Consider the following 27,391-nt stretch of genomic DNA (forward strand, 5'->3'; position numbering starts at 1 on the left):
GGGGAGATTGGTGTCAGTGACTGTGGGGCTGGTTTATATCAGACAGGGGGAGATTGGGGTCAGTGTCTGTGGGGCTGGTTTATATCAGACAGGTGGAGATTGGTGTCAGTGACTGTGGGTCTAGTTTATATCAGACAGGGGGAGATTTGTGTCAGTGACTGTGGGGCTGGTTTATATCAGACAGGGGGAGATTGGTGTCAGTGACTGTGGGGTTGGTTTATATCACACAAGGGGAGATTTGTGTCAGTGACTGTGGGGCTGCTTTATATCATACAGGGGGAGATTTGTGTCAGTGACTGTGGGTCTGGTTTATATCAGACAAGGTGAGATTTGTGTCTGTGACTGTGCGGCTGGTGTATATCAGACAGGGGGAGATTGGTGTCAGTGACTGTGGATCTGGTTTATTTCAGACAAGGGGAGATTGTTGTCAGTGACTGTGGGGTTGGTTTATATCACACAGGGGGAGATTTGTGTCAGTGAATGTGCGGCTGGTTTATGTCAGACAGGGGGTGATTTGTGTCAGTGACTGTGAGGCTGGTTTATATCAGACAGGGTGAGATTGGTGTCAGGGACTGTAGAGCTGGTTTATATCAGACAGGAGGAGATTGATGTCAGTGTCTGTGGAGCTGGATTATATCAGACAGGGGGAGACTGGTATCAGGGGCTGTGGGGCTGGGGTATATCAGACAGGGCAGATTGGTGCCAGGGACCGTTGTTTTGGATTTTGTCAGACATTGGAAGATTGGTGTCAGGGACTGTGGGACTAGTTTTATATCAGGCAGGGGGAGATTGGTGTCAGTGAGTGTGGAGCTGTTTTATATCAGACAGGGGGAGATTGGTGTCAGTGACTGTGGGTCTGGTTTATATCAGACAAGGGAGATTACTGTCAGTGGCTGTGGGGCTGGTTTACATCAGACAGGGGGAGATTGGTGTCAGTGACTCTGGGTCTGGTTTATATCAGACAGGGGGAGATTGGTGTCAGGGACTGTGTCTCTTGTTTCTATCAGACAGGAGGAGATTGGTGTCAGGGACTGTGGGACTAGTTTATATCAGACAGGGGAGATTGGTGTCAGGGACTGTAGGGCTGGTTAATATCAGACAGGAGGACATTGGTGTAAGGGACTGTGGGACTGGTTTTATATCAGACAGGGGGAGATTGGTATCAGTGACTGTGGGGCTGGTTTATATCAGACAGGAGCAGATTGGTGTCAGTGACTTTGGGTCTGGTTTAGATCAGACAGGGGGAAGATTGGTGTCAGTGACTGTGGGGATGGTTTATATCAGACAGGGGGAGATTGGTGTCAGTGGCTGTGGCGCTGGTTTATATCAGACAGGGGGAGATTGGTGTCAGTGACTGTGGGGATGGTTTATATCAGACCGGGGGAGATTGGTGTCAGTGATTGTGGGACTGTTTTATATCAGACAGGGGGAGATTGGTGTCAGTGGCTGTGGCTGGTTTATATCAGGCAGGGGGAGATTAGTGTCAGTGACAGTGCGGCTGGTTTATATCAGACCGGGGGAGATTGGTGTCATTGACTGTGGGTCTGGTTTATATCAGACAGGGGGAGATTGATGTCAGTGATTGTGGGACTGGTTTATATCAGACAGGGGGCGATTGATGTCAGTGACTGTGGGACTGGTTTATATCAGATATGGGGAGATTGGTGTCAGTGACTGTAGAGCTGGTTTATATCAGACTGGGAGAGATTGGTGTTAGTGACTGTAGAGCTGGTTTATATCAGACAGGGGGAGATTGGTGTCAGTGACTGTGGGTCTAGTTTATATCAGACAGGGGGAGATTTGTGTCAGTGACTGTGGGGCTGGTTTATGTCAGACAAGGGGAGATTGGTGTCAGTGACTGTGGGGTTGGTTTATAGCACACAAGGGGAGATTTGTGTCAGTGACTGTGGGGCTGGTTTATATCATACAGGGGGAGATTTGTGTCAGTGACTGTGGGTCTGGTTTATATCAGACAAGGGGAGATTTGTGTCAGTGACTGTGCGGCTGGTGTATATCAGACAGGGGGAGATTGTTGTCAGTGACTGTGGGTTTGGTTTATATCAGACAGGGGGAGATTGGTGTCTGGGACTGTAGGGCTGGTTTATATCAGACGGGGGGAGATTGGTGTCAGTGATTGTGAGTCTGGTTTATATCAGACAGGGGCCGATTGGTGTCAGTGACTGTGGGTCTGGTATATATCAGACAGGGGAGATTGGTGTCAGTGATTGTGAGTCTGGTTTATATCAGACAGGGGGAGATTGGTGTCTGGGACTGTAGGGCAGGTTTACATCAGACAGGGGGAGATTGGTGTCAGTGACTTTGGGTCTGGTTTATATCAGACAGGGGGAGATTGGTGTCAGTGACTCTGGCGCTGGTTTATATTAGACAGGGGGAGATTGGTGTCAGTGACTGTGGGGCTGGTTTATATCAGACAGGGGGAGATTGGTGTCAGTGACTGTGGGGCTTGTTTATATCAGACAGGGGGAGATTTGTGTCAGTGACTGTGGGGCTGGTTTATATCAGACAGGGTGAGATTGTTGTCAGTGACTGTGGCGCTGGTTTATATTAGACAGGGGTAGATTGGTGTCAGTGACTGTGGGGCTGGTTTATATCAGACAGGGGGAGATTGGTGTCACTGACTGTGGGTCTGGTTTATATTAGACAGGGGGAGATTGGTGTCAGTGACTGTGGGGCTGGTTTATATCAGACAGGTAGGAGATTGGTGTCACTGACTGTGGGGCTGGTGTATATCAGACAGGAGGAGATTGGTGTCAGTGACTGTGGGACTGGTTTATATCAGACGGGGAGATTGGTGTCAGTGACTGTGGGTCTGGTTTATATCAGACAGGGGAGATTGGTGTCAGTGATTGTGGGACTGGTTTATATCAGACAGGGGGAGATTGGTGTCAGTGACTGTGGGTCTGGTTTATATCAGACAGGGGGAGATTGGTGTCAGTGAGTGTGGCGCTGGTTTATATCAGACAGGGGGAGGTTGGTGTCAGTGACTGTGGGTCTGGTTTCTATCAGACAGGGGGAGATTTGTGTCAGTGACTGTGCGGCTGGTTTATATCAGACAGGGGGAGATTTGTGTCAGTGACTGTGCGGCTGGTTTATATCAGACAGGGGGAGATTTGTGCCAGTGACTGTTCGGCTAGTTTATATCAGTCAGGGGGAGATTGGTGTCAGTGACTGTGGGGCTGGTTTATATCACACAGGGGGAGTTTTGTGTCAGTGAATGTGCGGCTGGTTTATGTCAGACAGGGGGTGATTTGTGTCAGTGACTGTGGGGCTGGTTTATATCAGACAGGGTGAGATTGGTGTCAGGGACTGAAGAGCTGGTTTATATCAGACATGAGGAGATGGATGTCAGTGTCTGTGGAGCTGGATTATATCAGACAGGGGGAGCTTGGTATCAGGGGCTGTGGGGCTGGTTTATATCAGACAGGGGGAGATTGGTATCAGGGGCTGTGGGGCTGGGGTATATCAGACAGGGCAGATTGGTGCCAGGGACCGTTGTTCTGGATTTTGTCAGACATTGGAAGATTGGTGTCAGGGACTGTGGGACTAGTTTTATATCAGACAGGGGGAGATTGGTGTCAGTGAGTGTGGAGCTGTTTTAGATCAGACAGGGGGAGATTGGTGTCAGTGACTGTGGGTCTGGTTTATATCAGACAAGGGAGATTACTGTCAGTGGCTGTGGGGCTGGTTTACATCAGACAGGGGGAGATTGGTGTCAGTGACTCTGGGTCTGGTTTATATCAGACAGGGGGAGATTGGTGTCAGGGACTGTGTGTCTTGTTTCTATCAGACAGGAGGAGATTGGTGTCAGGGACTGTGGGACTAGTTTATATCAGACAGGGGAGATTGGTACTAGGGACTGTAGGGCTGGTTTATATCAGACAGGAGGAGATTGGTGTAAGGGACTGTGGGACTGGTTTTATATCAGACAGGGGGAGATTGGTATCAGTGACTGTGGGGCTGGTTTATATCAGACAGGAGCAGATTGGTGTCAGTGACTTTGCGTCTGGTTTAGATCAGACAGGGGGAAGATTGGTGTCAGTGACTGTGGGGATGGTTTCTATCAGACAGGGGGAGATTGGTGTCAGTGGCTGTGGCACTGGTTTATATCAGACAGGGGGAGATTGGTGTCAGTGACTGTGGGGATGGTTTATATCAGACCGGGGGAGATTGGTGTCAGTGATTGTGGGACTGTTTTATATCAGACAGGGGGAGATTGGTGTCAGTGGCTGTGGCTGGTTTATATCAGGCAGGGGGAGATTAGTGTTATTGACAGTGGGGCTGGTTTATATCAGACAGGGGGAGATTGGTGTCATTGACTGTGGGTCTGGTTTATATCAGACAGGGGGAGATTGATGTCAGTGATTGTGGGACTGGTTTATATCAGACAGGGGGAGATTGGTGTCAGTGACTGTGGGACTGGTTTATATCAGATATGGGGAGATTGGTGTCAGTGACTGTAGAGCTGGTTTATATCAGACTGGGGGAGATTGGTGTTAGTGACTGTCGAGCTGGTTTATATCAGACTGGGGGAGATTGGTGTTCGTGACTGTGGGGCTGGTTTATATCAGACAGGGGGAGATTGGTGTCAGTGACTGTGGGGCTGGTTTATATCAGACAGGGGGAGATTGGGGTCAGTGTCTGTGGGGCTGGTTTATATCAGACCGGTGGAGATTGGTGTCAGTGACTGTGGGTCTAGTTTATATCAGACAGGGGGGGATTTGTGTCAGTGACTGTGGGGCTGGTTTATATCAGACAGGGGGAGATTGGTGTCACTGACTGTGGGGCTGGTGTATATCAGACAGGAGGAGATTGGTGTCAGTGACTGTGGGACTGGTGTATATCAGACGGGGAGATTGGTGTCAGTGACTGTGGGTCTGGTTTATATCAGACAAGCGGAGATTGTTGTCAGTGACTGTGGGGTTGGTTTATTTCAGACTCGGGGAGATTGGTGTTGGTGACTGTGGGGCTGGTTTATATCAGACAGGGGGAGATTGGTGTCAGTGACTGTGGATCTGGTTTATTTCAGACAAGCGGAGATTGTTGTCAGTGACTGTGGGGTTGGTTTATTTCAGACTGGGGGAGATTGGTGTTGGTGACTGTGGGGCTGGTTTATATCAGACAGGGGGAGATTGGTGTCAGTGATTGTGAGTCTGGTTTATATCAGACAGGGGCCGATTGGTGTCAGTGACTGTGGGTCTGGTATATATCAGACGGGGAGATTGGTGTCAGTGACTCTGGCGCTGGTTTATATCAGACAGGGGGAGATTGGTGTCAGTGACTGTGGGGCTGGTTTATATCAGACAGGGGGAGATTGGTGTCAGTGACTTTGGGTCTGGTTTATATCAGACAGGGGGAGATTAGTGTCAGTGACTCTGGCGCTGGTTTGTATCAGACAGGGGGAGATTGGTGTCAGTGACTGTGGGGCTGGTTTATATCAGACAGGAGGAGATTGGTGTCAGTGACTGTGGGACTGGTGTATATCAGACAGGAGGAGATTGGTGTCAGTGACTGTGGGGCTGGTTTATATCAGACAGTGGGAGATTGGTGTCACTGACTGTGGGGCTGGTGTATATCAGACAGGAGGAGATTGGTGTCAGTGACTGTGGGACTGGTTTATATCAGACGGGGAGATTGGTGTCAGTGATTGTGGGACTGGTTGATATCAGACATGGGCAGATTGGTGTCAGTGACTGTAGAGCTGGTTTATATCAGACAGGGGGAGATTGGTGTCAGTGACTGTTGGTCTGGTTTATATCAGACAGGGGGAGATTGGTGTCAGTGAGTGTGGCGCTGGTTTATATCAGACAGGGGGAGATTGGTGTCAGTGACTGTGGCTCTGGTTTATATCAGACAGGGGGAGATTTGTGTCAGTGACTGTGGGGCTGGTTTATATTAGACAGCGGGAGATTTGTGTCAGTGACTGTGCGGCTGGTTTATCTCAGACAGGGGGAGATTTGTGTCAGTGACTGTGGGTCTGGTTTATATCAGACAGGGGCCGATTGGTGTCAGTGACTGTTGGGCTGGTTTATATCAGACAGGGGGAGATTGGTGACAGTGACTGTGGGGCTGGTTTATATCAGACGGGGAGATTAGTGTCAGTGACTGTGGGGCTGGTTTATATCAGACAGGGTGAGATTGGTGTCAGGGACTGTAGAGCTGGTTTATATCAGACAGGAGGAGATTGATGTCAGTGTCTGTGGAGCTGGATTATATCAGACAGGGGGAGATTGGTATCAGGGGCTGTGGGGCTGGGGTATATCAGACAGGGCAGATTGGTGCCAGGGACCGTTGTTCTGGATTTTGTCAGACATTGGAAGATTGGTGTCAGTGACTGTGGGGTTGGTTTATATCACACAAGGGGAGATTTGTGTCAGTGACTGTGGGTCTGGTTTATATCAGACAAGGTGAGATTTGTGTCTGTGACTGTGCGGCTGGTGTATATCAGACAGGGGGAGATTGGTGTCAGTGAGTGTGGAGCTGTTTTAGATCAGACAGGGGGAGATTGTTGTCAGTGACTGTGGGTCTGGTTTATATCAGACAAGGGAGATTACTGTCAGTGGCTGTGGGGCTGGTTTACATCAGACAGGGGGAGATTGGTGTCAGTGAGTCTGGGTCTGGTTTATATCAGACAGGGGGAGATTGGTGTCAGGGACTGTGTGTCTTGTTTCTATCAGACAGGAGGAGATTGGTGTCAGGGACTGTGGGACTAGTTTATATCAGACAGGGGAGATTGGTACTAGGGACTGTAGGGCTGGTTTATATCAGACAGGAGGAGATTGGTGTAAGGGACTGTGGGACTGGTTTTATATCAGACAGGGGGAGATTGGTATCAGTGACTGTGGGGCTGGGTTATATCAGACAGGAGCAGATTGGTGTCAGTGACTTTGGGTCTGGTTTCGATCAGACAGGAGGAAGATTGGTGTCAGTGACTGTGGGGATGGTTTCTATCAGACAGGGGGAGATTGGTGTCAGTGGCTGTGGCGCTGGTTTATATCAGACAGGGGGAGATTGGTGTCAGTGACTGTGGGGATGGTTTATATCAGACAGGGGGAGATTGGTGTCAGTGGCTGTGGCTGGTTTATATCAGACAGGGGGAGATTGGTGTCTGTGACTGTGGGTCTGGTTTATATCAGACAGGGGGAGATTGGTGTCAGTGATTGTGGGACTGTTTTATATCAGACAGGGGGAGATTGGTATCAGGGGCTGTGGGGCTGGGGTATATCAGACAGGGCAGATTGGTGCCAGGGACCGTTGTTCTGGATTTTGTCAGACATTGGAAGATTGGTGTCAGGGACTGTGGGACTAGTTTTATATCCGACAGGGGGAGATTGGTGTCAGTGAGTGTGGAGCTGTTTTAGATCAGACAGGGGGAGATTGGTGTCAGTGACTTTGGGTCTGGTTTCGATCAGACAGGAGGAAGATTGGTGTCAGTGACTGTGTGGATGGTTTCTATCAGACAGGGGGAGATTGGTGTCAGTGACTGTGGGTCTGGTTTATATCAGACAGGGGGAGATTGGTGTCAGTGATTGTGGGACTGTTTTATATCAGACAGGGGGAGATTGGTGTCAGTGGCTGTGGCTGGTTTATATCAGGCAGGGGGAGATTAGTGTCATTGACAGTGGGGCTGGTTTATATCAGACAGGGGGAGATTGGTGTCTGGGACTGTAGGGCAGGTTTACATCAGACAGGGGGAGATTGGTGTCAGTGACTTTGGGTCTGGTTTATATCAGACAGGGTGAGATTGGTGTCAGTGACTGTGGCGCTGGTTTATATTAGACAGGGGTAGATTGGTGTCAGTGACTGTGGGGCTGGTTTATATCAGACAGGGGGAGATTGGTGTCACTGACTGTGGGTCTGGTTTATATTAGACAGGGGGAGATTGGTGTCAGTGACTGTGGGGCTGGTTTATATCAGACAGGTAGGAGATTGGTGTCACTGACTGTGGGGCTGGTGTATATCAGACAGGAGGAGATTGGTGTCAGTGACTGTGGGACTGGTTTATATCAGACGGGGAGATTGGTGTCAGTGACTGTGGGTCTGGTTTATATCAGACAGGGGAGATTGGTGTCAGTGATTGTGGGACTGGTTTATATCAGACTGGGGGAGATTGGTGTCAGTGACTGTGGGTCTGGTTTATATCAGACAGGGGGAGATTGGTGTCAGTGAGTGTGGCGCTGGTTTATATCAGACAGGGGGAGGTTGGTGTCAGTGACTGTGGGTCTGGTTTCTATCAGACAGGGGGAGATTTGTGTCAGTGACTGTGCGGCTGGTTTATATCAGACAGGGGGAGATTTGTGTCAGTGACTGTGCGGCTGGTTTATATCAGACAGGGGGAGATTTGTGCCAGTGACTGTTCGGCTAGTTTATATCAGTCAGGGGGAGATTGGTGTCAGTGACTGTGGGGCTGCTTTATATCACACAGGGGGAGTTTTGTGTCAGTGAATGTGCGGCTGGTTTATGTCAGACAGGGGGTGATTTGTGTCAGTGACTGTGGGGCTGGTTTATATCAGACAGGGTGAGATTGGTGTCAGGGACTGAAGAGCTGGTTTATATCAGACATGAGGAGATGGATGTCAGTGTCTGTGGAGCTGGATTATATCAGACAGGGGGAGCTTGGTATCAGGGGCTGTGGGGCTGGTTTATATCAGACAGGGGGAGATTGGTATCAGGGGCTGTGGGGCTGGGGTATATCAGACAGGGCAGATTGGTGCCAGGGACCGTTGTTCTGGATTTTGTCAGACATTGGAAGATTGGTGTCAGGGACTGTGGGACTAGTTTTATATCAGACAGGGGGAGATTGGTGTCAGTGAGTGTGGAGCTGTTTTAGATCAGACAGGGGGAGATTGGTGTCAGTGACTGTGGGTCTGGTTTATATCAGACAAGGGAGATTACTGTCAGTGGCTGTGGGGCTGGTTTACATCAGACAGGGGGAGATTGGTGTCAGTGACTGTGTGTCTTTTTTCTATCAGACAGGAGGAGATTGGTGTCAGGGACTGTGGGACTAGTTTATATCAGACAGGGGAGATTGGTACTAGGGACTGTAGGGCTGGTTTATATCAGACAGGAGGAGATTGGTGTAAGGGACTGTGGGACTGGTTTTATATCAGACAGGGGGAGATTGGTATCAGTGACTGTGGGGCTGGTTTATATCAGACAGGAGCAGATTGGTGTCAGTGACTTTGCGTCTGGTTTAGATCAGACAGGGGGAAGATTGGTGTCAGTGACTGTGGCGCTGGTTTCTATCAGACAGGGGGAGATTGGTGTCAGTGGCTGTGGCGCTGGTTTATATCAGACAGGGGGAGATTGGTGTCAGTGACTGTGGGGATGGTTTATATCAGACCGGGGGAGATTGGTGTCAGTGATTGTGGGACTGTTTTATATCAGACAGGGGGAGATTGGTGTCAGTGGCTGTGGCTGGTTTATATCAGGCAGGGGGAGATTAGTGTTATTGACAGTGGGGCTGGTTTATATCAGACAGGGGGAGATTGGTGTCATTGACTGTGGGTCTGGTTTATATCAGACAGGGGGAGATTGGTGTCAGTGACTGTGGGTCTGGTTTCTATCAGACAGGGGGAGATTTGTGTCAGTGACTGTGCGGCTGGTTTATATCAGACAGGGGGAGATTTGTGTCAGTGACTGTGCGGCTGGTTTATATCAGACAGGGGGAGATTTGTGCCAGTGACTGTTCGGCTAGTTTATATCAGTCAGGGGGAGATTGGTGTCAGTGACTGTGGGGCTGGTTTATATCACACAGGGAGAGTTTTGTGTCAGTGAATGTGCGGCTGGTTTATGTCAGACTGGGGGTGATTTGTGTCAGTGACTGTGGGGCTGGTTTATATCAGACAGGGTGAGATTGGTGTCAGGGACTGAAGAGCTGGTTTATATCAGACATGAGGAGATGGATGTCAGTGTCTGTGGAGCTGGATTATATCAGACAGGGGGAGCTTGGTATCAGGGGCTGTGGGGCTGGTTTATATCAGACAGGGGGAGATTGGTATCAGGGGCTGTGGGGCTGGGGTATATCAGACAGGGCAGATTGGTGCCAGGGACCGTTGTTCTGGATTTTGTCAGACATTGGAAGATTGGTGTCAGGGACTGTGGGACTAGTTTTATATCCGACAGGGGGAGATTGGTGTCAGTGAGTGTGGAGCTGTTTTAGATCAGACAGGGGGAGATTGGTGTCAGTGACTTTGGGTCTGGTTTCGATCAGACAGGAGGAAGATTGGTGTCAGTGACTGTGTGGATGGTTTCTATCAGACAGGGGGAGATTGGTGTCAGTGACTGTGGGTCTGGTTTATATCAGACAGGGGGAGATTGGTGTCAGTGATTGTGGGACTGTTTTATATCAGACAGGGGGAGATTGGTGTCAGTGGCTGTGGCTGGTTTATATCAGGCAGGGGGAGATTAGTGTCATTGACAGTGGGGCTGGTTTATATCAGACAGGGGGAGATTGGTGTCTGGGACTGTAGGGCAGGTTTACATCAGACAGGGGGAGATTGGTGTCAGTGACTTTGGGTCTGGTTTATATCAGACAGGGTGAGATTGGTGTCAGTGACTGTGGCGCTGGTTTATATTAGACAGGGGTAGATTGGTGTCAGTGACTGTGGGGCTGGTTTATATCAGACAGGGGGAGATTGGTGTCACTGACTGTGGGTCTGGTTTATATTAGACAGGGGGAGATTGGTGTCAGTGACTGTGGGGCTGGTTTATATCAGACAGGTAGGAGATTGGTGTCACTGACTGTGGGGCTGGTGTATATCAGACAGGAGGAGATTGGTGTCAGTGACTGTGGGACTGGTTTATATCAGACGGGGAGATTGGTGTCAGTGACTGTGGGTCTGGTTTATATCAGACAGGGGAGATTGGTGTCAGTGATTGTGGGACTGGTTTATATCAGACTGGGGGAGATTGGTGTCAGTGACTGTGGGTCTGGTTTATATCAGACAGGGGGAGATTGGTGTCAGTGAGTGTGGCGCTGGTTTATATCAGACAGGGGGAGGTTGGTGTCAGTGACTGTGGGTCTGGTTTCTATCAGACAGGGGGAGATTTGTGTCAGTGACTGTGCGGCTGGTTTATATCAGACAGGGGGAGATTTGTGTCAGTGACTGTGCGGCTGGTTTATATCAGACAGGGGGAGATTTGTGCCAGTGACTGTTCGGCTAGTTTATATCAGTCAGGGGGAGATTGGTGTCAGTGACTGTGGGGCTGGTTTATATCACACAGGGGGAGTTTTGTGTCAGTGAATGTGCGGCTGGTTTATGTCAGACAGGGGGTGATTTGTGTCAGTGACTGTGGGGCTGGTTTATATCAGACAGGGTGAGATTGGTGTCAGGGACTGAAGAGCTGGTTTATATCAGACATGAGGAGATGGATGTCAGTGTCTGTGGAGCTGGATTATATCAGACAGGGGGAGCTTGGTATCAGGGGCTGTGGGGCTGGTTTATATCAGACAGGGGGAGATTGGTATCAGGGGCTGTGGGGCTGGGGTATATCAGACAGGGCAGATTGGTGCCAGGGACCGTTGTTCTGGATTTTGTCAGACATTGGAAGATTGGTGTCAGGGACTGTGGGACTAGTTTTATATCAGACAGGGGGAGATTGGTGTCAGTGAGTGTGGAGCTGTTTTAGATCAGACAGGGGGAGATTGGTGTCAGTGACTGTGGGTCTGGTTTATATCAGACAAGGGAGATTACTGTCAGTGGCTGTGGGGCTGGTTTACATCAGACAGGGGGAGATTGGTGTCAGTGACTGTGTGTCTTTTTTCTATCAGACAGGAGGAGATTGGTGTCAGGGACTGTGGGACTAGTTTATATCAGACAGGGGAGATTGGTACTAGGGACTGTAGGGCTGGTTTATATCAGACAGGAGGAGATTGGTGTAAGGGACTGTGGGACTGGTTTTATATCAGACAGGGGGAGATTGGTATCAGTGACTGTGGGGCTGGTTTATATCAGACAGGAGCAGATTGGTGTCAGTGACTTTGCGTCTGGTTTAGATCAGACAGGGGGAAGATTGGTGTCAGTGACTGTGGCGCTGGTTTCTATCAGACAGGGGGAGATTGGTGTCAGTGGCTGTGGCGCTGGTTTATATCAGACAGGGGGAGATTGGTGTCAGTGACTGTGGGGATGGTTTATATCAGACCGGGGGAGATTGGTGTCAGTGATTGTGGGACTGTTTTATATCAGACAGGGGGAGATTGGTGTCAGTGGCTGTGGCTGGTTTATATCAGGCAGGGGGAGATTAGTGTTATTGACAGTGGGGCTGGTTTATATCAGACAGGGGGAGATTGGTGTCATTGACTGTGGGTCTGGTTTATATCAGACAGGGGGAGATTGATGTCAGTGATTGTGGGACTGGTTTATATCAGACAGGGGGAGATTGGTGTCAGTGACTGTGGGACTGGTTTATATCAGATATGGGGAGATTGGTGTCAGTGACTGTAGAGCTGGTTTATATCAGACTGGGGGAGATTGGTGTTAGTGACAGTCGAGCTGGTTTATATCAGACTGGGGGAGATTGGTGTTCGTGACTGTGGGGCTGGTTTATATCAGACAGGGGGAGATTGGTGTCAGTGACTGTGGGGCTGGTTTATATCAGACAGGGGGAGATTGGGGTCAGTGTCTGTGGGGCTGGTTTATATCAGACCGGTGGAGATTGGTGTCAGTGACTGTGGGTCTAGTTTATATCAGACAGGGGGGGATTTGTGTCAGTGACTGTGGGGCTGGTTTATATCAGACAGGGGGAGATTGGTGTCACTGACTGTGGGGCTGGTGTATATCAGACAGGAGGAGATTGGTGTCAGTGACTGTGGGACTGGTGTATATCAGACGGGGAGATTGGTGTCAGTGACTGTGGGTCTGGTTTATATCAGACAAGCGGAGATTGTTGTCAGTGACTGTGGGGTTGGTTTATTTCAGACTGGGGGAGATTGGTGTTGGTGACTGTGGGGCTGGTTTATATCAGACAGGGGGAGATTGGTGTCAGTGACTGTGGATCTGGTTTATTTCAGACAAGCGGAGATTGTTGTCAGTGACTGTGGGGTTGGTTTATTTCAGACTGGGGGAGATTGGTGTTGGTGACTGTGGGGCTGGTTTATATCAGACAGGGGGAGATTGGTGTCAGTGATTGTGAGTCTGGTTTATATCAGACAGGGGCCGATTGGTGTCAGTGACTGTGGGTCTGGTATATATCAGACGGGGAGATTGGTGTCAGTGACTCTGGCGCTGGTTTATATCAGACAGGGGGAGATTGGTGTCAGTGACTGTGGGGCTGGTTTATATCAGACAGGGGGAGATTGGTGTCAGTGACTTTGGGTCTGGTTTATATCAGACAGGGGGAGATTAGTGTCAGTGACTCTGGCGCTGGTTTGTATCAGACAGGGGGAGATTGGTGTCAGTGACTGTGGGGCTGGTTTATATCAGACAGGGGGAGATTGGTGTCACTGACTGTGGGGCTGGTGTATATCAGACAGGAGGAGATTGGTGTCAGTGACTGTGGGACTGGTTTATATCAGACAGTGGGAGATTGGTGTCACTGACTGTGGGGCTGGTGTATATCAGACAGGAGGAGATTGGTGTCAGTGACTGTGGGACTGGTTTATATCAGACGGGGAGATTGGTGTCAGTGACTGTGGGTCTTGATTATATCAGACAGGGGGAGATTGGTGTCAGTGATTGTGGGACTGCTTTATATCAGACAGGGGGAGATTGGTGTCAGTGACTGTGGGACTGGTTGATATCAGACATGGGCAGATTGGTGTCAGTGACTGTAGAGCTGGTTTATATCAGACAGGGGGAGATTGGTGTCAGTGACTGTTGGTCTGGTTTATATCAGACAGGGGGAGATTGGTGTCAGTGAGTGTGGCGCTGGTTTATATCAGACAGGGGGAGATTGGTGTCAGTGACTGTGGCTCTGGTTTATATCAGACAGGGGGAGATTTGTGTCAGTGACTGTGGGGCTGGTTTATATTAGACAGCGGGAGATTTGTGTCAGTGACTGTGCGGCTGGTTTATCTCAGACAGGGGGAGATTTGTGTCAGTGACTGTGGGTCTGGTTTATATCAGACAGGGGCCGATTGGTGTCAGTGACTGTTGGGCTGGTTTATATCAGACAGGGGGAGATTGGTGACAGTGACTGTGGGGCTGGTTTATATCAGACAGGGTGAGATTGGTGTCAGTGACTGTGGGGCTGGTTTATATCAGACGGGGAGATTAGTGTCAGTGACTGTGGGGCTGGTTTATATCAGACAGGGTGAGATTGGTGTCAGGGACTGTAGAGCTGGTTTATATCAGACAGGAGGAGATTGATGTCAGTGTCTGTGGAGCTGGATTATATCAGACAGGGGGAGATTGGTATCAGGGGCTGTGGGGCTGGGGTATATCAGACAGGGCAGATTGGTGCCAGGGACCGTTGTTCTGGATTTTGTCAGACATTGGAAGATTGGTGTCAGTGACTGTGGGGCTGGTTTATGTCAGACAAGGGGAGATTGGTGTCAGTGACTGTGGGGTTGGTTTATATCACACAAGGGGAGATTTGTGTCAGTGACTGTGGGTCTGGTTTATATCAGACAAGGTGAGATTTGTGTCTGTGACTGTGCGGCTGGTGTATATCAGACAGGGGGAGATTGGTGTCAGTGAGTGTGGAGCTGTTTTAGATCAGACAGGGGGAGATTGGTGTCAGTGACTGTGGGTCTGGTTTATATCAGACAAGGGAGATTACTGTCAGTGGCTGTGGGGCTGGTTTACATCAGACAGGGGGAGATTGGTGTCAGTGACTCTGGGTCTGGTTTATATCAGACAGGGGGAGATTGGTGTCAGGGACTGTGTGTCTTGTTTCTATCAGACAGGAGGAGATTGGTGTCAGGGACTGTGGGACTAGTTTATATCAGACAGGGGAGATTGGTACTAGGGACTGTAGGGCTGGTTTATATCAGACAGGAGGAGATTGGTGTAAGGGACTGTGGGACTGGTTTTATATCAGACAGGGGGAGATTGGTATCAGTGACTGTGGGGCTGGGTTATATCAGACAGGAGCAGATTGGTGTCAGTGACTTTGGGTCTGGTTTCGATCAGACAGGAGGAAGATTGGTGTCAGTGACTGTGGGGATGGTTTCTATCAGACAGGGGGAGATTGGTGTCAGTGGCTGTGGCGCTGGTTTATATCAGACAGGGGGAGATTGGTGTCAGTGACTGTGGGACTGGTTTATATCAGACCGGGGGAGATTGGTGTCAGTGATTGTGGGACTGTTTTATATCAGACAGGGGGAGATTGGTGTCAGTGGCTGTGGCTGGTTTATATCAGGCAGGGGGAGATTAGTGTCATTGACAGTGGGGCTGGTTTATATCAGACAGGGGGAGATTGGTGTCATTGACTGTGGGTCTGGTTTATCTCAGACAGGGGGAGATTGATGTCAGTGATTGTGGGACTGGTTTATATCAGACAGGGGGAGATTGGTGTCAGTGACTGTGGGACTGGTTTATATCAGATATGGGGAGATTGGTGTCAGTGACTGTAGAGCTGGTTTATATCAGACTGGGGGAGATTGGTGTTCGTGACTGTAGAGCTGGTTTATATCAGACTGGGGGAGATTGGTGTTCGTGACTGTGGGGCTGGTTTATATCAGACAGGGGGAGATTGGTGTCAGTGACTGTGGGGTTGGTTTATATCACACAAGGGGAGATTTGTGTCAGTGACTGTGGGGCTGGTTTATACCAGACAGGGGGAGATTGGTGTCAGTGACTGTGGATCTGGTTTATTTCAGACAAGGGGAGATTGTTGTCAGTGACTGTGGGGTTGGTTTATTTCAGACTGGGGGAGATTGGTGTTGGTGACTGTGGGGCTGGTTTATATCAGACAGGGGGAGATTGGTGTCAGTGATTGTGAGTCTGGTTTTTATCAGACAGGGGCCGATTGGTGTCAGTGACTGTGGGTCTGGTATATATCAGACAGGGGAGATTGGTGTCAGTGATTGTGAGTCTGGTTTATATCAGACAGGGGGAGATTGGTGTCAGTGATTGTGAGTCTGGTTTATATCAGACAGGGGGAGATTGGTGTCAGTGACTGTGGGTCTGGTATATATCAGACAGGGGAGATTGGTGTCAGTGATTGTGAGTCTGGTTTATATCTGACAGAGGGAGATTGGTGTCTGGGACTGTAGGGCAGGTTTACATCAGACAGGGAGAGATTGGTATCAGTGACTTTGGGTCTGGTTTATATCAGACAGGGGGAGATTGGTGTCAGTGACTCTGGCGCTGGTTTATATCAGACAGGGGGAGATTGTTGTCAGTGACTGTGGGGCTGGTTTATATCAGACAGGGTGAGATTGGTGTCAGTGACTGTGGCGCTGGTTTATATCAGACAGGGGGAGATTGGTGTCAGTGACTGTGGGTCTGGTTTATATTAGACAGGGGGAGATTGGTGTCAGTGACTGTGGGGCTGGTTTATATCAGACAGGGGGAGATTGGTGTCACTGACTGTGGGGCTGGTGTATATCAGACAGGAGGAGATTGGTGTCAGTGACTGTGGGGCTGGTTTATATCAGACGGGGAGATTGGTGTCAGTGACTGTGGGTCTGGTTTATATCAGACAGGGGGAGATTGGTGTCAGTGATTGTGGGACTGCTTTATATCAGACAGGGGGAGATTGGTGTCAGTGACTGTGGGACTGGTTGATATCAGACATGGGCAGATTGGTGTCAGTGACTGTAGAGCTGGTTTATATCAGACAGGGGGAGATTGGTGTCAGTGAGTGTGGCGCTGGTTTATATCAGACAGGGGGAGATTGGTGTCAGTGACTGTGGGTCTGGTTTATATCAGACAGGCGGAGATTTGTGTCAGTGTCTGTGGGGCTGGTTTATATTAGACAGCGGGAGATTTGTGTCAGTGACTGTGGGTCTGGTTTATATCAGACAAGGGAGATTACTGTCAGTGGCTGTGGGGCTGGTTTACATCAGACAGGGGAGATTGGTGTCAGTGACTCTGGGTCTGGTTTATATCAGACAGGGGGCGATTGGTGTCAGGGACTGTGTGTCTTGTTTCTATCAGACAGGAGGAGATTGGTGTCAGGGACTGTGGGACTAGTTTATATCAGACAGGGGAGATTGGTACTAGGGACTGTAGGGCTGGTTTATATCAGACAGGAGGAGATTGGTGTAAGGGACTGTGGGACTGGTTTTATATCAGACAGGGGGAGATTGGTATCAGTGACTGTGGGGCTGTGTTATATCAGACAGGAGCAGATTGGTGTCAGTGACTTTGGGTCTGGTTTAGATCAGACAGGAGGAAGATTGGTGTCAGTGACTGTGGGGATGGTTTCTATCAGACAGGGGGAGATTGGTGTCAGTGGCTGTGGCGCTGGTTTATATCAGACAGGGGGAGATTGGTGTCAGTGACTGTGGGGATGGTTTATATCAGACCGGGGGAGATTGGTGTCAGTGATTGTGGGACTGTTTTATATCAGACAGGGGGAGATTGGTGTCAGTGGCTGTGGCTGGTTTATATCAGGCAGGGCGAGATTAGTGTCATTGACAGTGGGGCTGGTTTATATCAGACAGGGGGAGATTGGTGTCATTGACTGTGGGTCTGTTTTATATCAGACAGGGGGAGATTGATGTCAGTGATTGTGGGACTGGTTTATATCAGACAGGGGGAGATTGGTGTCAGTGACTGTGGGACTGGTTTATATCAGATATGGGGAGATTGGTGTCAGTGACTGTAGAACTGGTTTATATCAGACTGGGGGAGATTGGTGTCAGTGACTTTGGGTCTGGTTTATATCAGACTGGGGGAGATTGGTGTTCGTGACTGTGGGGCTGGTTTATATCAGACAGGGGGAGATTGGTGTCAGTGACTGTGGGGCTGGTTTATATCAGACAGGGGGAGATTGGGGTCAGTATCTGTGGGGCTGGTTTATATCAGACAGGTGGAGATTGGTGTCAGTGACTGTGGGTCTAGTTTATATCAGACAGGGCGAGATTTGTGTCAGTGACTGTGGGGCTGGTTTATATCAGACGGGGGAGATTGGTGTCAGTGATTGTGGGACAGGTTTATATCAGACAGGTGGAGATTGGTGTCAGTGACTGTGGGACTGGTTGATATCAGACATGGGCAGATTGGTGTCAGTGACTGTAGAGCTGGTTTATATCAGACAGGGGGAGATTGGTGTCAGTGACTGTGGCTCTGCTTTATATCAGACAGGGGGAGATTTGTGTCAGTGACTGTGGGGCTGGTTTATGTCAGACAAGGGGAGATTGGTGTCAGTGACTGTGGGGTTGGTTTATATCACACAAGGGGAGATTTGTGTCAGTGACTGTGGGGCTGGTTTATATCATACAGGGGGAGATTTGTGTCAGTGACTGTGGGTCTGGATTATATCAGACAAGGTGAGATTTGTGTCTGTGACTGTGCGGCTGGTGTGTATCAGACAGGGGGAGATTGGTGTCAGTGACTGTGGATCTGGTTTATTTCAGACAAGGGGAGATTGTTGTCAGTGACTGTGGGGTTGGTTTATTTCAGACTGGGGGAGATTGGTGTTGGTGACTGTGGGGCTGGTTTATATCAGACAGGGGCCGATTGGTGTCAGTGACTGTGGGTCTGGTATATATCAGACAGGGGAGATTGGTGTCAGTGATTGTGAGTCTGGTTTATATCTGACAGGGGGAGATTGGTGTCTGGGACTGTAGGGCAGGTTTACATCAGACAGGGGGAGATTGGTATCAGTGACTTTGGGTCTTGTTTATATCAGACAGGGGGAGATTGGTGTCAGTGACTCTGGCGCTGGTTTATATCAGACAGGGGGAGATTGGTGTCAGTGACTGTGGGGCTGGTTTATATCAGACAGGGTGAGATTGGTGTCAGTGACTGTGGCGCTGGTTTATATCAGACAGGGGGAGATTGGTGTCAGTGACTGTGGGTCTGTTTTATATTAGACAGGGGGAGATTGGTGTCAGTGACTGTGGGGCTGGTTTATATCAGACAGGGGGAGATTGGTGTCACTGACTGTGGGGCTGGTGTATATCAGACAGGAGGAGATTGGTGTCAGTGACTGTGGGACTGGTTTATATCAGACGGGGAGATTGGTGTCAGTGACTGTGGGTCTGGTTTATATCAGACAGGGGGAGATTGGTGTCAGTGATTGTGGGACTGCTTTATATCAGACAGGGGGAGATTGGTGTCAGTGACTGTGGGACTGGTTGATATCAGACATGGGCAGATTGGTGTCAGTGACTGTAGAGCTGGTTTATATCAGACAGGGGGAGATTGGTGTCAGTGAGTGTGGCGCTGGTTTATATCAGACAGGGGGAGATTGGTGTCAGTGACTGTGGGTCTGGTTTATATCAGACAGGCGGAGATTTGTGTCAGTGTCTGTGGGTCTAGTTTATATCAGACAGTGGGAGATTTGTGTCAGTGACTGTGGGTCTGGTTTATATCAGACAGGGGCCGATTGGTGTCAGTGACTGTGGGGCTGGTTTATATCAGACAGCTGGAGATTGGTGACAGTGACTGTGGGGCTGGTTTATATCAGACAGGGTGAGATTGGTGTCAGTGACTGTGGGGCTGGTTTATATCAGACGGGGAGATTGGTGTCAGTGACTGTGGGGCTGGTTTATATCAGACAGGGTGAGATTGGTGTCAGGGACTGTAGAGCTGGTTTATATCAGACAGGAGGAGATTGATGTCAGTGTCTGTGGAGCTGGATTATATCAGACAGGGGGAGATTGGTATCAGGGGCTGTGGGGCTGGGCTATATCAGACAGGGCAGATTGGTGCCAGGGACCGTTGTTCTGGATTTTGTCAGACATTGGAAGATTGGTGTCAGGGACTGTGGGACAAGTTTTATATCAGACAGGGGGAGAGTGGTGTCAGTGAGTGTGGAGCTGCTTTATATCAGACAGGGGGAGATTGGTGTCAGTGACTGTGGGTCTGGTTTATATCAGACAAGGGAGATTACTGTCAGTGGCTGTGGGGCTGGTTTACATCAGACAGGGGGAGTTTGGTGTCAGTGATTGTGAGTCTGGTTTATATCAGACAGGGGCCGATTGGTGTCAGTGACTGTGGGTCTGGTATATATCAGACAGGGGAGATTGGTGTCAGTGATTGTGAGTCTGGTTTATATCTGACAGGGGGAGATTGGTGTCTGGGACTGTAGGGCAGGTTTACATCAGACAGGGGGAGATTGGTATCAGTGACTTTGGGTCTTGTTTATATCAGACAGGGGGAGATTGGTGTCAGTGACTCTGGCGCTGGTTTATATCAGACAGGGGGAGATTGGTGTCAGTGACTGTGGGGCTGGTTTATATCAGACAGGGTGAGATTGGTGTCAGTGACTGTGGCGCTGGTTTATATCAGACAGGGGGAGATTGGTGTCAGTGACTGTGGGTCTGTTTTATATTAGACAGGGGGAGATTGGTGTCAGTGACTGTGGGGCTGGTTTATATCAGACAGGGGGAGATTCGTGTCACTGACTGTGGGGCTGGTGTATATCAGACAGGAGGAGATTGGTGTCAGTGACTGTGGGACTGGTTTATATCAGACGGGGAGATTGGTGTCAGTGACTGTGGGTCTGGTTTATATCAGACAGGGGGAGATTGGTGTCAGTGATTGTGGGACTGCTTTATATCAGACAGGGGGAGATTGGTGTCAGTGACTGTGGGACTGGTTGATATCAGACATGGGCAGATTGGTGTCAGTGACTGTAGAGCTGGTTTATATCAGACAGGGGGAGATTGGTGTCAGTGAGTGTGGCGCTGGTTTATATCAGACAGGGGGAGATTGGTGTCAGTGACTGTGGGTCTGGTTTATATCAGACAAGGGAGATTACTGTCAGTGGCTGTGGGGCTGGTTTACATCAGACAGGGGGAGATTGGTGTCAGTGACTCTGGGTCTGGTTTATATCAGACAGGGGGAGATTGGTGTCAGGGACTGTGTGTCTTGTTTCTATCAGACAGGAGGAGATTGGTGTCAGGGACTGTGGGACTAGTTTATATCAGACAGGGGAGATTGGTGTCAGGGACTGTAGGGCTGGTTTATATCAGACAGGAGGAGATTGGTGTAAGGGACTGTGGGACTGGTTTATATCAGACAAGGGAGATTCCTGTCAGTGGCTGTGGGGCTGGTTTACATCAGACAGGGGGAGATTGGTGTCAGTGACTCTGGGTCTGGTTTATATCAGACAGGGGGAGATTGGTGTCAGGGACTGTGTGTCTTGTTTCTATCAGACAGGGGGAGATTGGTATCAGTGACTGTGGGGCTGGGTTATATCAGACAGGAGCAGATTGGTGTCAGTGACTTTGGGTCTGGTTTCGATCAGACAGGAGGAAGATTGGTGTCAGTGACTGTGGCGCTGGTTTATATCAGACAGGGGGAGATTGGTGTCAGTGATTGTGGGACTGTTTTATATCAGACAGGGGGAGATTAGTGTCAGTGACAGTGGGGCTGGTTTATATCAGACAGGGGGAGATTGGTGTCATTGACTGTGGGTCTGGTTTATATCAGACAGGGGGAGATTGATGACAGTGATTGTAGGACTGGTTTATATCAGACAGGGGGAGATTAGTGTCAGTGACTGTGGGACTGGTTTATATCAGATATGGGGAGATTGGTGTCAGTGACTGTAGAGCTGGTTTATATCAGACTGGGGGAGATTGGTGTTCGTGACTGTGGGGCTGGTTTATATCAGACAGGGGGAGATTGGTGTCAGTGACTGTGGGGCTGGTTTATATCAGACAGGGGGAGATTGGGGTCAGTGTCTGTGGGGCTGGTTTATATCAGACAGGTGGAGATTGGTGTCAGTGACTGTGGGTCTAGTTTATATCAGACAGGGGGAGTTTTGTGTCAGTGACTGTGGGGCTGGTTTATGTCAGACAAGGGGAGATTGGTGTCAGTGACTGTGGGGTTGGTTTATATCACACAAGGGGAGATTTGTGTCAGTGACTGTGGGGCTGGTTTATATCATACAGGGGGAGATTTGTGTCAGTGACTGTGGGTCTGGTTTATATCAGACAAGGGGAGATTTGTGTCAGTGACTGTGGATCTGGTTCATTTCAGACAAGGGGAGATTGTTGTCAGTGACTGTGGGGTTGGTTTATTTCAGACTGGGGGAGATTGGTGTTGGTGACTGTGGGGCTGGTTTATATCAGACTGGGGGAGATTGGTGTTCGTGACTGTAGAGCTGGTTTATATCAGACTGGGGGAGATTGGTGTTCGTGACTGTGGGGCTGGTTTATATCAGACAGGGGGAGATTGGTGTCAGTGATTGTGAGTCTGGTTTATATCAGACAGGGGCCGATTGGTGTCAGTGACTGTGGGTCTGGTATATATCAGACAGGGGAGATTTGTGTCAGTGACTGTGGGTCTGGTTTATATCAGACAGGGGCCGAATGGTGTCAGTGACTGTGTGGCTGGTTTATATCAGACGGGGAGTTTGGTGTCAGTGACTGTGGGGCTGGTTTATATCAGACGGGGAGTTTGGTGTCAGTGACTGTGGGGCTGGTTTATATCAGACAGGGGCCGAATGGTGTCAGTGACTGTGTGGCTGGTTTATATCAGACAGGGGGAGATTGTTGTGAGGGATTGTGGGGCTGGTTTATATTATCATTGGGGGGTTGGTGTCAGTGGCTGTGGGGCTTTTTTATATCAGACAGGGCGATATTGGTGTCAGTGACTTGGTCGAGTTTATATCAGACAGGGGGAGATTGGTGTCAGTATCTGTTGGGCTTTTTTATATCAGACATGGGGATATTGGTGTCAGTGACTGTGGGTCTGGTTTATATCAGACAGGGGGAGATTGGTGTCAGTAACTGTGGGTCTCGATTATATCATACAGGGGGAGATTGGTGTCAGTGGCTGTGGCTGGTTCATATCAGACAGGGGGAGATTGGTGTCATTGACTGTGGGTCTGGTTTATATCAGACAGGGGGAGATTGATGTCAGTGATTGTGGGACTGGTTTATATCAGATAGGGGGAGATTGGTGTCAGTGACTGTGGGGCTGGTTTATGTCAGACAAGGGGAGATTGGTGTCAGTGACTGTGGGGCTGGTGTATATCAGACAGGGGGAGATTGGTGTCAGTGACTGTGGATCTGGTTTATATCAGACAAGGGGAGATTGTTGTCAGTGACTGTGGGGTTGGTTTATTTCAGACTGGGGGAGATTGGTGTCAGGGACTGTGGGGCTGGTTTATATCAGACAGGGGGAGATTGGTGTCAGTGATTGTGAGTCTGGTTTATATCAGACAGGGGCCGATTGGTGTCAGTGACTGTGGGTCTGGTATATATCAGACAGGGGAGATTGGTGTCAGTGATTGTGAGTCTGGTTTATATCAGACAGGGGGAGATTGGTGTCTGGGACTGTAGGGCAGGTTTACATCAGACACGGGAAGATTGGTGTCAGTGACTTTGGGTCTGGTTTATATCAGACAGGGGGAGATTGGTGTCAGTGACTCTGGCGCTGGTTTATATCAGACAGGGGGAGATTGGTGTCAGTGACTGTGGGTCTGGTTTATATTAGACAGGGAGAGATTGGTGTCAGTGACTGTGGGGCTGGTTTATATCAGACAGGGGGAGATTGGTGTCACTGACTGTGGGGCTGGTGTATATCAGACAGGAGGAGATTGGTGTCAGTGACTGTGGGACTGGTTTATATCAGACGGGGAGATTGGTGTCAGTGACTGTGGGTCTGGTTTATATCAGACAGGGGGAGATTGGTGTCAGTGATTGTGGGACTGGTTTATATCAGACAGGGGGAGATTGGTGTCAGTAACTGTGGGACTGGTTGATATCAGACATGGGCAGATTGGTGTCAGTGACTGTAGAGCTGGTTTACATCAGACAGGAGGATATTTGTGTCAGTGACTTTGGGTCTGGTTTATATCAGTCAGGTGGAGATTGGTGTCAGTGACTGTGGGTCTGGTTCATATCAGACAGGGGGAGATTTGTGTCAGTGACTGTGGGGCTGGTTTATATCAGACGGGGGAGATTGGTGTCAGTGACTTTGGGTCTGGTTTATATCAGACAGGGGGGAAATTGTTGTCAGTGACTGTGTGGTTGGTTTATATCACACAAGGGGAGATTTTTGTCAGTGACTGTGGGGCTGGTTTATATCAGACAGGGGGAGATTGGTGTCAATGAGTGTGGCGCTGGCTTGTATCAGACAGGGAGAGATTGGTGTCAGTGACTGTGGGGCTGGTTTATATCAGACAAGGGGAGATTGGTGTCAATGACTGTGGGGTTGGTTTATATCAGACAAGGGGAGATTGGTGTCAATGACTGTGGGGTTGGTTTATATCACACAAGGGGAGATTTTTGTCAGTGACTGTGGGGGTGGTTTATATCAGACAGAGGGAGATTTGTGTCAGTGACTGTGGGGCTGGTTTATATCAGACAAGGGGAGATTGGTTGTCAGTGACTGTGGATCTGGTTTATATCAGACAAGGTGAGATTGTTGTCATTGACTGTGGGGCTGGTTTATATCAGACAGGGGGAGATTGGTGTCAGTGACTTTGGGTCTGGTTTATATCAGACAGGGGGGAAATTGTTGTCAGTGACTGTGTGGTTGGTTTATATCACACAAGGGGAGATTTTTGTCAGTGACTGTGGGGCTGGTTTATATCAGACAGGGGGAGATTGGTGTCAATGAGTGTGGCGCTGGTTTGTATCAGACAGGGAGAGATTGGTGTCAGTGACTGTGGGGCTGGTTTATATCAGACAGGGGGAGATTGGTGTCAGTGTCTGTGGGGCTGGTTTATATCAGACAGGGGGTGATTGGTGTCAGTGACTGTGGGGCTGGTTTATATCAGACGGGGGAGATTTGTGTCAGTGACTGTGGGGCTGGTTTATATCAGAAAGGTACAGATTGGTGTCAGACACGATGGGGCTGGTTTATTTCAGACAGGTAGAGATTAGTGTCAGAGACTATGGGGCTGGTTTATATCAGGCAGGACGGGATTGGTGTCAGTGACTTTGGGTCTGGTTTACATCGGACGGGGAGGTTGGTATCAGGGACTGTGGGGCTGGTTTATATCAGACAGGAGGAGATTGGTGTCAGTGACTTTGCGTCTGGTTTATATCAGACAGCTGGAGATTGGTGTCAGTGACTGTAGGGCTGGTTTATATCAGACAGGAGGAGATTGGTGTAAGGGACTGTGGGACTGGTTTTATCTCAGACTGGGGGACATTGGTGTCAGTGACTATGGGACTGGTTTATATCAGACTGGGGGAGATTGGTGTGAGTGACTGTGGGGCTGGTTTATATCAGACAGGGGGAGATTGGTGTCAGTGAGTGTGGCGCTGGTTTATATCAGATTCGGGGAGATTGGGATCAGTGTCTGTGTGGCTGGTTTATATCAGACAGGGGGAGATTGGTGTCAGTGACTGTGGGGCTGGTTTATATCAGACAAGGGGAGATTGTTGTCAGTGACTGTGGGGTTGGTTCATGTCAGACCGGGGGAGATTGGTGTCAGTGACTGTGGGGCTGGTTTATATCAGACAGGGGGAGATTGGTGTCAGTGACTGTGGGGCTTGTTTATATCAGACAGGGGGAGTTTGGTGTCAGGGACTGTGGAGCTGGTTTATATTATCATGGGGGGATTTGGTGTCAGTGGCTGTGGGGCTCGATTGTATCAGACAGGAGGTGGTTGGTGTCAGTGTCTGTTGGCCTTTTTTATATCAGACAGGGGGATATTGGTGTCAGTGACTTGGTCTAGTTTATATCAGACAGGGGGAGATTGGTGTCAGGGACTGTGGGTCTGGTTTACATCAGACAGCTGTAGATTGGTTTCAGGGACTGTGGGACTGGTTTTATATCAGACTCGGGGAGATTGGTGTCAGTGACTATGGGACTGGTTTATATCAGACAGGGGGAGATTGGTGACAGTGACTGTGGGTCTGGTTTATATCAGACAGGGGGAGATTGGTGTCAGGGACTGTGGGTCTGGTTTATACCAGACAGGGGAGATTGGTGTCAGTGATTGTGGGGCTGGTTTATATCAGACAGGGGGAGATTGGTGTTAGTGACTGTTGGGCTGGTTTATATCAGACAGGGGAGATCGGTGTCAGTGACTGTGGATCTGGTTTATATCAGACAAGGGAAGATTGTTGTCAGTGACTGTGGGGTTGGTTTATATCAGACAGGGGGAGATTGGTGTTTGTGACTGTGGGGCTGGTTTATATCAGACAGGGGGAGATTGGTGTCTGGGACTGTGGGGCTGGTTTATATCAGACAGGGAGAGATTGGTGTCAGTGACTGTGGGGCTGGTTTATATCAGACAGGGAGAGATTGGTGTCAGTGACTGTGGGTTTGGTTTATATCAGACAGGGGGAGATTAGTGTCAGTGACAGTGGGGCTGGTTTATATCAGACTGGGGGAGATTGGTTTCAGTGTCTGTGGGACTGGATTTATATCAGACAGGGGGAGATTGGTGTCTGTGAGTGTGGGGCTGTTTTACATCAGAGAGGGTTATGTTGGTGTCAGTGACTGTGGGGCTGGTTTATATTATCATGGGGGGATTGGTGTCAGTGGCTGTGGGGCTCGATTGTATCAGACAGGAGGTGGTTGGTGTCAGTGTCTGTTGGGCTTTTTTATATCAGACAGGGGGATATTGGTGTCAGTGACTTGGTGTAGATTATGTCAGACAGGGGGAGATTGGTGTCAGGGACTGTTGGTCTGGTTTATATCAGAAAGGGGGAGATTGATGTCAGGGACTGTGGGTCTGGTTTATATCAGACAGGGGCCGATTGGTGTCAGTGACTGTGGGGCTGGTTTATTTCAGACAGGGGCCGATTGGTGTCAGTGACTGTGGGGCTGGTTTATATCAGACAGGGGCCGATCGGTGTCAGTGACTGTGGGGCTGGTTTATATCAAACAGGGGGAGATTGGTGTGAGGGACTGTGGGGCAGGTTTATATCAGAAAGGGGGAGATGAGGGCCGGGACTGTGGAGCTGGTTTATATTATCATGGGGGGGTTGGTGTCAGTGACTGTGGGGCTCGATTGTATCAGACAGTAGGTGGTTGGTGTCAGTGTCTGTTGGGCTTTTTTATATCAGACAGGGGGATATTGGTGTCAGTGACTTGCTCTAGTTTATATCAGACAGGGGGAGATTGGTGTCAGTGACTGTGGGTCTGGTTTATCTCAGACAGGGTGAGATTGGTGTCAGTGACTGTGGGGCTGGTTTATATCAGACAGGGGGAGATTGGTGTCAGTGACTGTGTGGCTGTTTATATCAGACAGGGGGAGATTGGTGTCAGTGACTCTGGGTCTGGTTTATATCAGACTGGAGGAAACTGTTATCACTGTCTGTTGGGCGGGGTGAAATCAGATATGGGGAGATTTGTGCCTCTGGGCTGGTTTATATTCGACAGTGGGTGATTGTTGTCAC

This window comes from Chiloscyllium punctatum, chromosome 27 (genome assembly GCF_047496795.1).
Source record: "Chiloscyllium punctatum isolate Juve2018m chromosome 27, sChiPun1.3, whole genome shotgun sequence".
NCBI lineage: Eukaryota > Metazoa > Chordata > Chondrichthyes > Orectolobiformes > Hemiscylliidae > Chiloscyllium > Chiloscyllium punctatum.